The 16,456-nt window shown below is 43.5% G+C and overlaps 2 non-coding genes across 2 annotated transcripts; both read right to left on the bottom strand.

The window, feature by feature from the left end:
- Window positions 1-1,577: 1,577 nt before the first annotated feature.
- Window positions 1,578-1,650, bottom strand: trnav-aac (transfer RNA valine (anticodon AAC)). The gene has a single exon. It is a non-coding gene; the product is annotated as a tRNA-Val (tRNA).
- Window positions 1,651-7,075: 5,425 nt separating this feature from the next.
- On the bottom strand, window positions 7,076-7,148 carry trnav-cac (transfer RNA valine (anticodon CAC)). The gene has a single exon. It is a non-coding gene; the product is annotated as a tRNA-Val (tRNA).
- Between the last annotated feature and the right edge of the window lie 9,308 nt (window positions 7,149-16,456).

The raw sequence follows: 16,456 nt of genomic DNA, 5'->3' as shown, positions 1-16,456 counted from the left end.
TTTTATGGTATTTATCAATGATCTAAACTTGAATATAGGTGTTATGATTACGAAGTTTGCAGGTGTTATTAAAATCGGCAGTGTGGTTGATAATGAAGAAGAAAGCTGGAGACTCCAGGAAAATATCAATCAACTGATAAGGGGGTAGAGCAGTGGCAAACTGAATTTAGTCCAGAGATGTGAGAGATCGCGCATTTGTGGAGGGCTAACAAGGAAAGGGAATACACATCAACTGGTATGACATTGAGAAGTGTAGAGGAACAAAGGTAACTGGGATTGCTTGTTATCAGATCCCTGAAGGTAGCTGACCAGTTGGTAAAGTTGATTAAGAATTCATATGGAATGGTTGCATTTATTGGCAGAAGCAAGGAACAGAACAGCAAGTGGGTTATGCTCGAACTGTATAAAATTCTGGTTAGGCCACAGCTGGAGTTCTGCGTGCAGTTCTGGTCACCACATTGAAGGAAGAACGTGAATACGCTGGAGAGGGTACAGAGGAGATTTACGTAGATGTTGCCGGGAGTGGAGCAACTTTGCTATGAGGACAGATTGGATAGGATGGGTTTGTTTTCCTTGGAACAGAGGAAGCTGATGGGCGACCGCATTGAGGTGTATAAAAATAGGAGGGGCCTAGATATTGTTGATTAACAGGGTCTATTTCACATAGTGGAGTGGTCAACAACCAGGCTGCATAATTTAAAAGTAATTAGTGTAAGGGTTAAAGGGGATTTGAAGTGAACATTCTGCATGCAGATGTTTGTGGGGGTCTCAAACTCACTGCCTGAAACTGTGGTGCAGGCAGAAACCCTCACCACATTTAACCAGTTCGTAGATGTGCACATGAAATGCAATAAGGTGCAGGGGTACACACCTAAAACTGGGCATTTGTTGGCCGGTGCAGATACGATGGGCGTAAATGACTCTTTCCATGCTGTAAACCTCTATGATTATATAATTATCGGTTAGGATTACTTTCATGATGCAAAACGTGGCAATCAGATAATTAATGCTGTTTCTCGTGAAGAAGTATTCGTGCAAGCTGGGGCTCGAACTCAGGAAGCTGAGATGAAGCATCTTATGAGGCTGCTGTTCGGAGCACGGGGAGCGTTGTCTGGAACGGTGGCATTTTGCAGCCCAGTGAAGGGCGGTAAACCGCTGTTTGATGCTGCATTCTCCGCTTTCCGCCGGCAGCGGCTGATTGGAGAGTGTGGGAGCGGAAGTTAGGGCTTGTCCCGCCCTCACTCACTCTGGAGCTGAGGAAGAGCGATTAGTCGATGGGTTTGTTTGTGGCTTTAATTTTCTGTTGTGAAGCGTGGTGGCGTGGCAGGATCCTTTAATAACCTCTCACAGCTGACCTGAATGCACGGAATGTGCAGCTTTGAGATATGGTTTCTCCAGCGTCAGGATTGGAAACGGGAGGGAGTGAGAGACACTGTGTAGAATTTGAGTGTGTTCAGAACTGCAGAGAGAAATCAGCAAATGGAATAGCATCGTGAGACACTGCACTCTGTTAACATTGAACCACTAATCTGAATGATTTAATTTTATCTTATAATTAATTGAACACGTTTGCATAATGTTTCCGCCCGGTTTCGAACCGGGGACCTTTCGCGTGTTAGGCGAACGTGATAACCACTACACTACGGAAACGCTGGTGCAGTAACATCGTTGGTAACACAACCAGAGCTTTAATCTCAACAGCTGGACCACACTTCTGGAGCTTGTGTCACGAGAATCGAATAACGGTGCTATATTTAGCAAGGTTGTGAGTGTGGCAGGAATTGATCCCGTGTTTCTCTGCCTTTATACATAGGAACAGGAGTGGCCATTCCTCAGCAAGTGGTTAGAATCTGGAATACACTTCTCTAAAGGGCGGTGGAGTCAGACTCAATCTTATCTTTCAAAACGGAGTTGGATAAGTATCCGAATGAAAAAAATTGCACAGCTGTGGGTAAATGACAGGGGAGTGAGACTTGTTGAGAGTTGGCATGGGCTCGACGGGCTGCATCCATTCCCTTATTCTTTGATTCTATAAGTTAGTGGCACATTTAATAGTGTGCATGTCAGCAGAATATTGAAAGGGACATGGATTCAGTCGGCACAACGAGAGGCATCTGATTCAGAAGATTCGGGTGCACGAAAATTCGGGTTTAATGACTTTAAAAGCATCATTTTTGTTTTGTGAAGATTCGGTCAGAGAAATGTTTGGGAAAATAATCTTTTGCTGAAAAGGGCTCAGCACTTCATCTTCTTTTTGGCTGTTAGGGCCACACTTCTTTTCGATGGTATTCTTCCAGAATGTATATTTTCTTTGCTGTTTCACAATAACCAGTCCCTTGCACTACAGTCTATCTCACTGTTTCCAACGTCTCATGTACATGTTACCAGCAATGAACATTTTGATGCAGACTTCTAAAGCACAGTGTCCAAAATGGTTTATGGATTCAGAGGTAAAGTGCAGAGCACAGGTAAGTTATTCAATTAAGGATTCTCCTTCAGTTTACATTTCTTTAGTTGTGCAAATGAAGATCATCAGTCAATTAATGATGTTTTCCCATGAAGGCAGGATAACATTTAATGATTATGCATTTTCTAAGTAAAAGCCTATGTGATTCAGGGCAAAGTGGCAAATTGGATCCAAATTTGGCTCAGAGGCAGGAAGCAAAGGGTAATGTTTGATGGGTGTTTTTGTGACTGGAAGGATGTTTCCAGTGGGGCTCCACAGTTTTCAGTGCCAGATCCATTGCTTTTTATGGTATTTATCAATGATCTAAACTTGAATATAGGTGTTATGATTACGAAGTTTTCAGGTGTTATTAAAATAGGCAGTGTGGTTGATAATGAAGAAGAAAGCTGGAGACTCCAGGAAGATATCAATCAACTGATAAGGGGGTAGAGCAGTGGCAAATTGAATTTAATCCAGAGATGTGAGAGATCGCGCATTTGTGGAGGGCTAACAAGGAAAGGGAATACACATCAACTGGTATGACATTGAGAAGTGTATAGGAACAAAGGTAACTGGGATTGCTTGTCCACAGATCCCTGAAGGTAGCTGGTCAGTTGGAAAAGTTGGTTAAGAAGTCATATGGAATGGTTGCATTTATTGGCAGAAGCAAGGAACAGAACAGCAAGTGGGTTATGCAAGAACTTTATAAAATTCTGGTTAGGCCACAGCTGGAGTACTGCGTGCAGTTCTGGTCACCGCATTGAAGGAAGAACGTGAATACGCTGGAGAGGGTACAGAGGAGATTTACGTAGATGTTGTCGGGAGTGGAGCAACTTTGCTATGAGGACAGATTGGATAGGATGGGTTTGTTTTCCTTGGAACAGAGGAGGCTGATGGGCGACCGCATTGAGGTGTATAAAAATAGGAGGGGCCTAGATATTGTTGATTAGAAGGGTCTATTTCACAAAGTGGAGTGGTCAACAACCAGGCTGCATAATTTAAAAGTAATTAGTGCAAGGGGTTAAAGGGGATTTGAAGTGAACATTCTGCATGCAGATGTTTGTGGGCGTCTCAAACTCACTGCCTGAAAGTGTGGTGCAGGCAGAAACCCTCACCACATTTAACCAGTTCTTAGATGTGCACATGAAATGCAATAAGGTGCAGGGGTACACACCTAAAACTGGGCATTTGTTGGCCGGTGCAGATACGATGGGCTTAAATGACTCCTTCCATGCTGTAAACCTCTATGATTATATAATTATCGGTTAGGATTACTTTCATGATGCAAAACGTGGCAATCAGATAATTAATGCTGTTTCCAGTGAAAAAGTGTTCGTGCAAGCTGGGGCTCGAACTCAGGAAGCTGAGATGAAGCATCTTAGAAGGCTGCTGTTCGGAGCACGGGGAGCGTTGTCTCGAACGGTGGCATTTTGCAGCCCAGTGAAGGGCGGTAAACCGCTGTTTGTTGCTGCATTCTCCGCTTTCCGCCGGCAGCGGCTGATTGGAGAGTGTGGGAGCGGAAGTTAGGGCTTGTCCCGCCCTCACTCACTCTGGAGCTGGGGAAGAGCGATTCGTCGATGGGTTTGTTTGTGGCTTTAATTTTCTGTTGTGAAGCGTGGTGGCGTGGCAGGATCCTTTAATAATCTGTCACAGCTGACCTGAATGCACGGAATGTGCAGCTTTGAGATATGGTTTCTCCTGCGTCAGGGCTGGAAACGGGAGGGAGTGAGAGACACTGTGTAGAATTTGAGTGTGAACAGAACTGTGGAGAGAAATCAGCAAATGGAACAGCATCGTGAGATACTGCACTCTGTTAATATTGAACCACGAATATGAATGATTTAATTTTATCGAATCATTCATTGAACACGTTTGCATAATGTTCCCGCCCGGTTTCGGAATGGGGACTTTTCGCGTGTGAGGCGAACGTGATAACCACTACACTACGGAAAAGCTGTGGAAGTAACATTGTTGGGAACATAACCAGAGCTTTAACCTCAACAGCTGGACTACACTTCTGGAGCTTGTGTCACGAGAATCGAATAACGGTGCTATATTTAGCAAGGGTGTGAGTGTGGCAGGAATTGATCCCGTGTTTCTCTGCCTTTATACATCGGAACAGGAGTGGCCATTCCTCAGCAAGTGGTTAGAATCTGGAATACACTGCTCCAAAGGGCGGTGGAGTCAGACTCAATCTTATCTTTCAAAACGGAGTTGGATAAGTATCCAAATGAAAAAAATTGCACAGCTGTGGGTAAATGACAGGGGAGTGAGACTTGTTGAGAGTTGGCATGGGCTCGACGGGCTGCAACCATTCCCTTATTCTTTGATTCTATAAGTTAGTGGCACATTTAATAGTGTGCATGTCAGCAGAATATTGAAAGGGACATGGATTCAGTCGGCACAACGACAGGCATCTGATTCAGAAGATTCGGGTGCACGAAAATTCGGGTTTAATGACTTTAAAAGCATCATTTTTGTTTTGTGAAGATTCGGTCAGAGAAATGTTTGAAAAATAATTTTTTGCTGAAAAGGGCTCAGCACTTCATATTCTTTTTGGCTGTTAGGGCCACACTTCTTTTCGATGGTATTCTTCCAGAATGTATATTTTCTTTGCTGTTTCACAATAACCAGTCCCTTGCACTATAGTCTATCTCACTGTTTCTAACGTCTCATGTACATGTTACCAGCAATGAACATTTTGAAGCAGACTTCTAAAGCACAGTGTCCAAAATGGTTTATGGATTCAGAGGTAAAGTGCAGAGCACAGATAAGTTATTCAATTAAGGACTCTCCTTCAGTTATCATTTCTTTAGTTGTGCAAATGAAGATCATCAGTCAATTAATGATGTTTTCCCATGAAGGCAGGATAACATTTAATGATTATGCATTTTCTAAGTAAAAGCCCATGTGATTCAGGGCGAAGTGGCAAATTGGATCCAAATTTGGCTCAGAGGCAGGAAGCAAATGGTAATGTTTGATGGGTGTTTTTGTGACTGGAAGGATGTTTCCAGTGGGGTTCCACAATTTTCAGTGCCAAAACCATTGCTTTTTATGGTATTTATCAATGATCTAAACTTGAATATAGGTGTTATGATTACGAAGTTTTCAGGTGTTATTAAAATAGGCAGTGTGGTTGATAATGAAGAAGAAAGCTGGAGACTCCAGGAAGATATCAATCAACTGATAAGGGGGTAGAGCAGTGGCAAATTGAATTTAATCCAGAGATGTGAGAGATCGCGCATTTGTGGAGGGCTAACAAGGAAAGGGAATACACATCAACTGGTATGACATTGAGAAGTGTAGAGAAACAAAGGTAACTGGGATTGCTTGTCCACAGATCCCTGAAGGTAGCTGGCCAGTTGGAAAAGTTGATGAAGAATTCATATGGAATGGTTGCATTTATTGGCAGAAGCAAGGAAGAGAAAAGCAAGTGGGTTATGCTAGAACTGTATAAAATTCTGGTTAGGCCACAGCTGTAGTACTGCGCGCAGTTCTGGTCACCGCATTGAAGGAAGAACGTGAATACGCTGGGGAGGGTACAGAGGAGATTTACGTAGATGTTGCCGGGAGTGGAGCAACTTTGCTATGAGGACAGATTGGATAGGATGGGTTTGTTTTCCTTGGAACAAAGGAGGCTGATGGGCGACCGCATTGAGGTGTATAAAAATAGGAGGGGCCTAGATATTGTTGATTAAATGGGTCTATTTCACATAGTGGAGTGGTCAACAACCAGGCTGCATAATTTAAAAGTAATTAGTGTAAGGGTTAAAGGGGATTTGAAGTGAACATTCTGCCTGCAGATGTTTGTGGGGGTCTCAAACTCACTGCCTGAAAGTGTGGTGCAGGCAGAAACCCTCACCACATTTAACCAGTTCTTAGATGTGCACATGAAATGCAATAAGGTGCAGGGGTACACACCTAAAACTGGGCATTTGTTGGCCGGTGCAGATACGATGGGCTCAAATGACTCCTTCCATGCTGTAAACCTCTATGATTATATAGTTATCGGTTAGGATTACTTTCATGATGCAAAACGTGGCAATCAGATAATTCATGCTGTTTCCAGTGAAGAAGTGTTCGTGCAAGCTGGGGCTCGAACTTAGGAAGCTGAGATGAAGCATCTTATGAGGCTGCTGTTCGGAGCACGGGGAGCGTTGTCTCGGACGGTGGCATTTTGCAGCCCAGTGAAGGGCGGTAAACCGCTGTTTGATGCTGCATTCTCCGCTCTCCGCCGGCAGCGGCTGATTGGAGAGTGTGGGAGCGGAAGTTAGGGCTTGTCCCGCCCTCACTCACTCTGGAGCTGGGGAAGAGCGATTCGTCGATTGGTTTGTTTGTGGCTTTAATTTTCTGTTGTGAAGCGTGGTGGCGTGGCAGGATCCTTTAATAATCTCTCACAGCTGACCTGAATGCACGGAATGTGCAGCTTTGAGATATGGTTTCTCCAGCGTCAGGGCTGGAAACGGGGGGAGGAGTGAGAGACACTGTGTAGAATTTGAGTGTGTGCAGAACTGCAGAGAGAAATCAGCAAATGGAACAGCATCGTGAGACACTGCACTCTGTTAATATTGAACCACTAATATGAATGATTTAATTTTATCGAATCATTAATTGAACACGTTTGCATAATGTTTCCGCCCGGTTTCGAACCGGGGACTTTTCGCGTGTGAGGCGAACGTGATAACCACTACACTACGGAAACGCTGTGGCACTAACACCCTGGGGAACATAACCAGAGCTTTAACCTCAACAGCTGGACTCCACTTTTGGAGCTTGTGTCACGAGAATAGAATGACGGTCCGAAATTTAGCAAGGTTGTGAGTTTGGCAGGAATTGATCCCGTGTTTCTCTGCCTTTATACATGGGAACAGGAGTGGCCATTCCTCAGCAAGTGGTTAGAATCTGGAACACACTGCTCTAAAGGGCGGTGGAGTCAGACTCAATCTTATCTTTCAAAACGGAGTTGGATAAGTATCCGAATGAAAGAAATTGCACAGCTGTGGGTAAATGACAGGGGAGTGAGACTTGTTGAGAGTTGGCATGGGCTCGACGGGCTGCAACCATTGCCTTATTCATTGATTCTATAAGTTCGTGGCACATTTAATAGTGTGCATGTCAGCAGAATATTGAAAGGGACATGGATTCAGTCGGAACAACGAGAGGCATCTGATTCAGAAGATTCGGGTGCACGAAAATTCGGGTTTAATGACTTTAAAAGCATCATTTTTTTTTGTGAAGATTCGGTCAGAGAAATGTTTGGGAAAATAATTTTTTGCTGAAAAGGGCTCAGCACTTCATCTTCTTTTTGGCTGTTTGGGTCACACTTCTTTTCGATGGTATTCTTCCAGAATGTATATTTTCCTTGCTGTTTCACAATAACCATCCCTTGCACTAAAGTCTATCTCACTGTTTCCAACGTCCCATGTACATGTTACCAGGAATGAACATTTTGAAGCAGACTTCTAAAGCACAGTGTCCAAAATGGTTTCTGGATTCAGAGGTAAAGTGCAGAGCACAGATAAGTTATTCAATTAAGGAATCTCCTTTATTTAACATTTCTTTAGTTGTGCAAATGAAGATCATCAGTCAATTAATGATGTTTTCCCATGAAGGCAGGATAACATTTAATGATTATGCATTTTCTAAGTAAAAGCCCATGTGATTCAGGGCGAAGTGGCAAATTGGATCCAAATTTGGCTCAGAGGCAGGAAGCAAAGGGTAATGTTTGATGGGTGTTTTTGTGACTGGAAGGATGTTTCCAGTGGGGTTCCGCAGTTTTCAGTGCCAGATCCATTGCTTTTTATGGTATTTATCAATGATCTAAACTTGAATATAGGTGTTATGATCACGAAGTTTTCAGGTGTTATTAAAATAGGCAGTGTGGTTGAAAATGAAGAAGAAAGCTGGAGACTCCAGGAAGATATCAATCAACTGATAAGGGGGTAGAGCAGTGGCAAATGGAATTTAATCCAGAGATGTGAGAGATCGCGCATTTGTGGAGGGCTAACAAGGAAAGGGAATACACATCAACTGGTATGACATTGAGAAGTGTAGAGGAACAAAGGTAACTGGGATTGCTTGTCCACAGATCCCTGAAAGTAGCTGGCGAGTTGGAAAAGTTGGTTAAGAAGTCATATGGAATGGTTGCATTTATTGGCAGAAGCAAGGAACAGAACAGCAAGTGGGTTATGCTAGAACTATATAAAATTCTGGTTAGGCCAGAGCTGGAGTACTGCGTGCAGTTCTGGTCACCGCATTGAAGGAAGAACGTGAATACGCTGGAGAGGGTACAGACGAGATTTACGTAGATGTTGCCGGGAGTGGAGCAACTTTGCTATGAGGACAGATTGGATAGGATGGGTTTGTTTTCCTTGGAACAGAGGAGGCTGATGGGCGACAGCATTGAGGTGTATAAAAATAGGAGGGGCCGAGATATTGTTGATTAAAAGGGTCTATTTCACATAGTGGAGTGGTCAACAACCAGGCTGCATAATTGAAACATAAACAGTGTAAGTGTTAAAGGGGATTTGAAGTGAACATTCTACATGCAGATGTTTGTGGGGGTCTCAAACTCACTGCCTGAAAGTGTGTTCCAAGCAGAAACCCTCACCACATTTAACAAGTTCTTAGATGTGCACATGAAATGCTATAAAATGCAGGGGTGCACACCTAAAACAGGGCATTTGTTGGCCGGTGCAGATACGATGGGCTGAAATGACTCCTTCCATGCTGTAAACCTCTATGATAATATAATTATCGGTTATGATTACTTTAATGATGCAAAACGTGGCAATCAGATAATTAATGGTGTTTCCAGTGCAGAAGTGTTCGTGCAAGCTGGGGCTCGAACTCCGGAAGCCGAGATGAAGCATCCTATGAGGCTGCTGCTCGGTGTGCAGGGAGCGATGTCTCGAATGGTGGCATTTTGCAGCCCATTGAAGGGCGGTAAACCGCTGTTTGATGCTGCATTCTCCGCTTTCCGCCGGCAGCGGCTGATTGGAGAGTGTGGGAGTGGAAGTTAGGGCTTGTCCCGCCCTCACTCACTTTTGAGCTGGGGAAGAGCGATTGGTCGATGGGTTTGTTTGTGCCTTTAATTTTCTGTTGTGAAGCGTGGCGGCGTGGCAGGATCCTTTAATAATCTCTCACAGCTGACCTGAATGCACGGAATGTGCAGCTTTGAGATATGGTTTCTCCAGCGTCAGGGCTGGAAACGGGAGGGAGTGAGAGACACTGTGTAGAATTTGAGTGTGAACAGAACTGCAGAGAGAAATCAGCAAACGGAACAGCATCGTGAGACACTGCACTCTGTTAATATTGAACCACTAATATGAATGATTTAATTTTTTCTAATCATTAATTGAACACGTTTGCATAATGTTTTCACCCGGTTTCGAACCGGAGACATTTCGCCTGTTAGGCGAACGTGAAAACCATTACACTACGGAAACGTTGTGGAAGTAACACTGTTGGGAACATAACCAGAGCTTTAACCTCAACAGCTGGACTACACTTCTGGAGCTTGTGTCACGAGAATAGAATGACGGTGCTGTATTTAGCAAGGTTGTGAGTGTGGCAGGAATTGATCACGTGTTTCTCTGCATTTACACATCGGAACAGGAGTGGCCATTCCTCAGCAAGTGGTTAGAATCTGGATTACACTGCTCTAAAGGGCGGTGGAGTCAGACTCAATCTTATCTTTCAAAACGGAGTTGGATAAGTATCCGAATGAAAAAAATTGCACAGCTGTGGGTAAATGACAGGGGAGTGAGACTTGTTGAGACTTGGCATGGGCTCGACGGGCTGCAACCATTCCCTTATTCTTTGATTCTATAAGTTAGTGGCACATTTAATAGTGTGCATGTCAGCAGAATATTGAAAGGGACATGGATTCACTCGGCACAACGAGAGGCATCTGATTCAGAAGATTCGGGTGCACGAAAATTTGGGTTTAATGACTTTAAAAGCATCATTTTTGTTTTGTGAAGATTCGGTCAGAGAAATGTTTGGGAAAATAATTTTTTGCTGAAAAGGGCTCAGCACTTCAACTTCTTTTTGGCTGTTAGGGCCACACTTCTTTTCGATGGTATTCTTCCAGAATGTATATTTTCTTTGCTGTTTCACAATAACCAGTCCCTTGCACTACAGTCTATCTCACTGTTTCCAACGTCCCATGTACATGTTACCAGCAAGGAACATTTTGAAAAAGACTTCTAAAGCACAGTGTCCGAAATGGTTTATGGATTCAGAGGTAAAGTGCAGAGCACAGATAAGTTATTCAATTAAGGACTCTCCTTCAGTTAACATTTCTTTAGTTGTGCAAATGAAGATCATCAGTCAATTAATGATGTTTTCCCATGAAGGCAGGATAACATTTAATGATTATGCATTTTCTAAGTAAAAGCCCATGTGATTCAGGGCGAAGTGGCAAATTGGATCCAAATTTGGCTCAGAGGCAGGAAGCAAAGGGTAATGTTTGATGGGTGTTTTTGTGACTGGAAGGATGTTTCCAGTGGGGTTCCGCAGTTTTCAGTGCCAGATCCATTGCTTTTTACGGTATTTATCAATGATCTAAACTTGAATCTAGGTGTTATGATTACGAAGTTTTCAGGTGTTATTAAAATAGCAGTGCGGTTGATAATGAAGAAGAAAGCTGGAGACTCCAGGAAGATATCAATCAACTGATAAGGGGGTAGAGCAGTGGCAAATGGAATTTAATCCAGAGATGTGAGAGATCGCGCATTTGTGGAGGGCTAACAAGGAAAGGGAATACACATCAACTGGTATGACATTGAGAAGTGTAGAGGAACAAAGGTAACTGGGATTGCTTGTCCACAGATCCCTGAAGGTAGCTGGCCAGTTGGAAAAGTTGGTTAAGAAGTCATATGGAATGGTTGCATTTATTGGCAGAAGCAAGGAACAGAACAGCAAGTGGGTTATGCTAGAACTGTATAAAATTCTGGTTAGGCCACAGCTAGAGTACTTCGTGCAGTTCTGGTCACCGCATTGAAGGAAGAACGTGAATACGCTGGAGAGGGTACAGACGAGATTTACGTAGATGTTGCCGGGATTGGAGCAACTTTGCTATGAGGACAGATTGGATAGGATGGGTTTGTTTTCCTTGGAACAGAGGAGGCTGATGGGCGACAGCATTGAGGTGTATAAAAATAGGAGGGGCCTAGATATTGTTGATTAAAAGGGTCTATTTCACAGAGTGGAGTGGTCAACAACCAGGCTGCATAATTTAAACGTAAGCAGTGTAAGGGTTAAAGGGGATTTGAAGTGTACATTCTGCATGCAGATGTTTGTGTGGGTCTCAAACTCACTGCCTGAAAGTGTGGTGCAGGCAGAAACCCTCACCACATTTAACAAGTTCTTAGATGTGCACATGAAATGCAATAAGGTGCAAGGGTACACGCCTAAAACTGGGCATTTGTTGGCCGGTGCAGATACGATGGGCTTAAATGACTCCTTCCATGCTGTAAACCTCTATGATTATATAATTATCGGTTAGGATTACTTTCATGATGCAAAACATGGCAATCAGATCATTAATGGTGTTTCCAGTGAAGAAGTGTTTGTGCAAGCTGGGGCTCGAACTCAGGAAGCTGAGATGAAGCATCTTATGAGGCTGCTGTTCGTTGTACAGGGAGCGTTGTCTCGAATGGTGGCATTTTGCAGCCCAGTGAAGGGCGGTAAAACGCTGTTTGATGCTGCATTCTCCGCTTTCCGCTGGCAGCGGCTGATTGGAGAGTGTGGGAGCGGAAGTTAGGGCTTGTCCCGCCCTCACTCACTCTGGAGCTGGGGAAGAGCGATTAGTCGTGGGTTTGTTTGTGGCTTTAATTTTCTGCTGTGATGCGTGGCGGCGTGGTAGGAACCTTTAATAATCTCTCACAGCTGAACTGAATGCACGGAATGTGCAGCTTTGAGATATGTTTTCTCCACCGTCAGGGCTGGAAACGGGAGGGAGTGAGAGACAGTGTGTAGAATTTGAGTGTGTACAGAACTGAAAAGAGAAATCAGCAAATGGAACAGCAGCGTGAGACACTGCACTCTGTTAATATTGAACCACTGATATGAATGATTTAATTTTATCGAATCATTAATTGAACACGTTTGCATAATGTTTCCGTCCGGTTTCAAACCGGGGACTTTCATGCGTTCGGCGAACGTGATAACCACTACACTACGGAAACGCTGTGCCGGTAATATTGTTGGGAACATAACCAGAGCTTTAACCTCAACAGCTGGACTACACTTCTGGAGCTTGTGTCACGAGAATAGAATGACGGTGCTATATTTAGCAATGTTGTGAGTGAGGCAGGAATTGATCCCGTGTTTCTCTGCCTTTATGCATAGGAACAGGAGTGGCCATTCCTCAGCAAGTAGTTAGAATCTGGAATACATTGCTCTGAAGGGCGGTGGAGTCAGACTCAATCTTATCTTTCAAAACGGAGTTGGATAAGTATCCGAATGAAAAAAATTGCACAGCTGTGGGTAAATGACAGGGGAGTGAGACTTGTTGAGAGTTGGCATGGGCTCGACGGGCTGCAACCATTCCCTTATTCTTTGATTCTATAAGTTAGTGGCACATTTAATAGTGTGCATGTCAGCAGAATATTGAAAGGGACATGGATTCAGTCGGCACAACGAGAGGCATCTGATTCAGAAGATTCGGGTGCACGAAAATTCGGGTTTAATGACTTTAAAAGCATCATTTTTGTTTTGTGAAGATTCGGTCAGGGAAAGGATTGGGAAAATAATTTTTTGCTGAAAAGGGCTCAGCACTTCATCTTCTTTTTGGCTGTTAGGGTCACACTTCTTTTCGATGGTATTCTTCCAGAATGTATATTTTCTTTGCTGTTTCACAATAACCAGTCCCTTGCACTACAGTCTATTTCACTGTTTCCAACGTCTCATGTACATGTTACCAGCAATGAACATTTTGAAGCAGATTTCTAAAGCACAGTGTCCAAAATGGTTTATGGATTCAGAGGTAAAGTGCAGAGCACAGATAAGTTATTCAATTAAGGACTCTCTTTCAGTTAACATTTCTTTAGTTGTGCAAATGAAGATCATCAGTCAATTAATGATGTTTTCTCATGAAGGCAGGATAACATTTAATGATTATGCATTATCTAAGTAAAAGCCCATGTGATTCAGGGCGAAGTGGCACATTGGATCCAAATTTGGCTCAGAGGCAGGAAGCAAAGGGTAATGTTTGATGGGTGTTTTTGTGACTGGAAGTATGTTTCCAGTGGGGTTCCGCAGTTTTCAGTGCCAGATCCATTGCTTTTTATGGTATTTATCAATGATCTAAACTTGAATATAGGTGTTATGATGACGATGTTTTCAGGTGTTATTAAAATAGGCAGTGGGTTGATAATGAAGAAGAAAGCTGGAGACTCCAGGAAGATATCAATCAACTGATAAGGGGGTAGAGCAGTGGCAAATGGAATTTAATCCAGATATGTGAGAGATCGCGCATTTGTGGAGGGCTAACAAGGAAAGGGAATACACATCAACTGGTATGACATTGAGAAGTGTAGAGGAACAAAGGTAACTGGGATTGCTTGTGCACAGATCCCTGAAGGTAGCTGGTCAGTTGGAAAAGTTGGTTAAGAAGTCATATGGAATGGTTGCATTTATTGGCAGAAGCAAGGAACAGAACAGCAAGTGGGTTTTGCTAGAACTGTATAAAATTCTGGTTAGGCCACAGCTGGAGTACTGCGTGCAGTTCTAGTCACCGCATTGAAGGAAGGACGTGAATACGCTGGAGAGGGTACAGAGGAGATTTACGTAGATGTTGCCGGGAGAGGAGCAAATTTGCTATGAGGACAGATTGGATAGGATGGGTTTGTTTTCCTTGGAACAGAGGAGGCTGATGGGCGACAGCATTAAGGTGTAAATAAAAAGGAGGGGCCTAGATATTGTTGATTAAAAGGGTCTATTTCACAGAGTGGAGTGGTCAACAACCAGGCTGCATAATTTAAAAGTAATTAGTGTAAGGGTTAAAGGGGATTTGAAGTGAACATTCTGCATGCAGATGTTTGTGGGGGTCTCAAACTCACTGCCTGAAAGTGTGGTGCAGGCAGAAACCCTCACCACATTTAACAAGTTCTGAGATGTGCACATGAAATGCAATAAGGTGCAGGGGGACACACCTAAAACTGGACATTTGTTGGCCGGTGCAGATACGATGGGCTTAAATGACTCCTTCCATGCTGTAAACCTCTATGATTATATAATTATCGGTTAGGATTACTTTTCTGATGCAAAACGTGGCAATCAGATAATTAATGGTGTTTCCAGTGAAGAAGTGTTCGTGCAAGCTGGGGCTCGAACTCAGGTAGCTGAGATGAAGCATCTTATGAGGCTGCTGTTCGGTGTACGGGTAGCGTTGTCTCGAACGGTGGCATTTTGCAGCCCAGTGAAGGGCGGTAAACCGCTGTTTGATGCTGCATTCTCCGCTTTCCGCCGGCAGCGGCTGATTGGAGAGTGTGGGAGCGGAAGTTAGGGCTTGTCCCGCCCTCACTCACTCTGGAGCTGGGGAAGAGCGATTAGTCGATGGGTTTGTTTGTGGCTTTAATTTTCTGGTGTGAAGCGTGGTGGCGTGGCAGGATCCTTTAATAATCTCTCACAGCTGACCTGAATGCACGGAATGTGCAGCTTTGAGATATGGTTTCTCCAGCGTCAGGGCTGGAAACGGGAGGGAGTGAGAGATACTGTGTAGAATTTGAGTGTGAACAGAACTGTAGAGAGAAATCATCAAATGGAACAGCATCGTGAGACACTGCACTCTGTTAATATTGAACCACTAATATGAATGATTTAATTTTATCTAATCATTAATTGAACACGTTTGCATAATGTTTCCACCCGGTTTCCTTTCGCGTGTGAGGCGAACGTGATAACCACTACACTACGGAAACGCTGCGGCAGTAACCTTGTTGGGAACATAACCAGAGCTTTAACCTCAACAGCTGGACTACACTTCTGGAGCTTGTGTCACAAGAACAGAATAACGGTGCGATATTTAGCAAGTTTGTGAGTGTGGCAGGAATTGATCACGTGTTTCTCTGCCTTTATACATAGGAACAGGAGTGGCCATTCCTCAGCAAGTGGTTAGAATCTGGAATACACTTCTCTAAAGGGCGGTGGAGTCAGACTCAATCTTATCTTTTAAAACGGAGTTGGATAAGTATCCGAATGCAAAAAATTGCACAGCTGTGGGTAAATGACAGGGGAGTGAGACTTGTTGAGAGTTGGCATGGGCTCGACGGGCTGCAACCATTCCCTTATTCTTTGATTGTATGCGTTAGTGGCACATTTAATAATGTGCATGTCAGCAGAATATTGAAAGGGACATGGATTCAGTAGGCACAACGAGAGGCATCTGATTCAGAAGATTCGGGTGCACGAAAATTCGGGTTTAATGACTTTAAAAGCATCATTTTTGTTTTGTGAAGATTCGGTCAGAGAAATGTTTGGGAAAAGAATTTTTTGCTGAAAAGAACTCAGCACTTCATCTTCTTTTTGGCTGTTAGGGTCACACTTCTTTTCGATGGTATTCTTCCAGAATGTATATTTTCTTTGCTGTTTCACAATAATCAGTCCCTTGCACTACAGTCTATCTCACTGTTTCCAACTTCCCATGTACATGTTACCAGCAATGAACATTTTGAAGCAGGCAGAAACCCTCACCACATTTAACAAGTTCTTGGACGTGCACATGAAATGCAATAAGGTGCAGGGGTACACACCTAAAACTTGGCATTTGTTGGCCGGTGCAGATACGATGGGCTTAAATGACTCCTTCCATGCTGTAAACCTCTATGATTATATAATTATCGGTTAGGATTACTTTCATAATGCAAAACGTGGCAATCAGATAATTAATGGTGTTTCCAGTGAAGAAGTGTTCGTGCAAGCTGGGGCTCGAACTCAGGAAGCTGAGATGAAGCATCTTATGAGGCTACTGTTCGGTGTACGGGGAGCGTTCTATCGAACGGT

This window comes from Pristiophorus japonicus, chromosome 3 (assembly GCF_044704955.1).
Source record: "Pristiophorus japonicus isolate sPriJap1 chromosome 3, sPriJap1.hap1, whole genome shotgun sequence".
NCBI classification, from domain to species: domain Eukaryota; kingdom Metazoa; phylum Chordata; class Chondrichthyes; family Pristiophoridae; genus Pristiophorus; species Pristiophorus japonicus.
The sequence above is the reverse complement of the archived record's forward strand: the minus strand, read 5'-3'. Positions and strand labels throughout refer to the sequence as shown.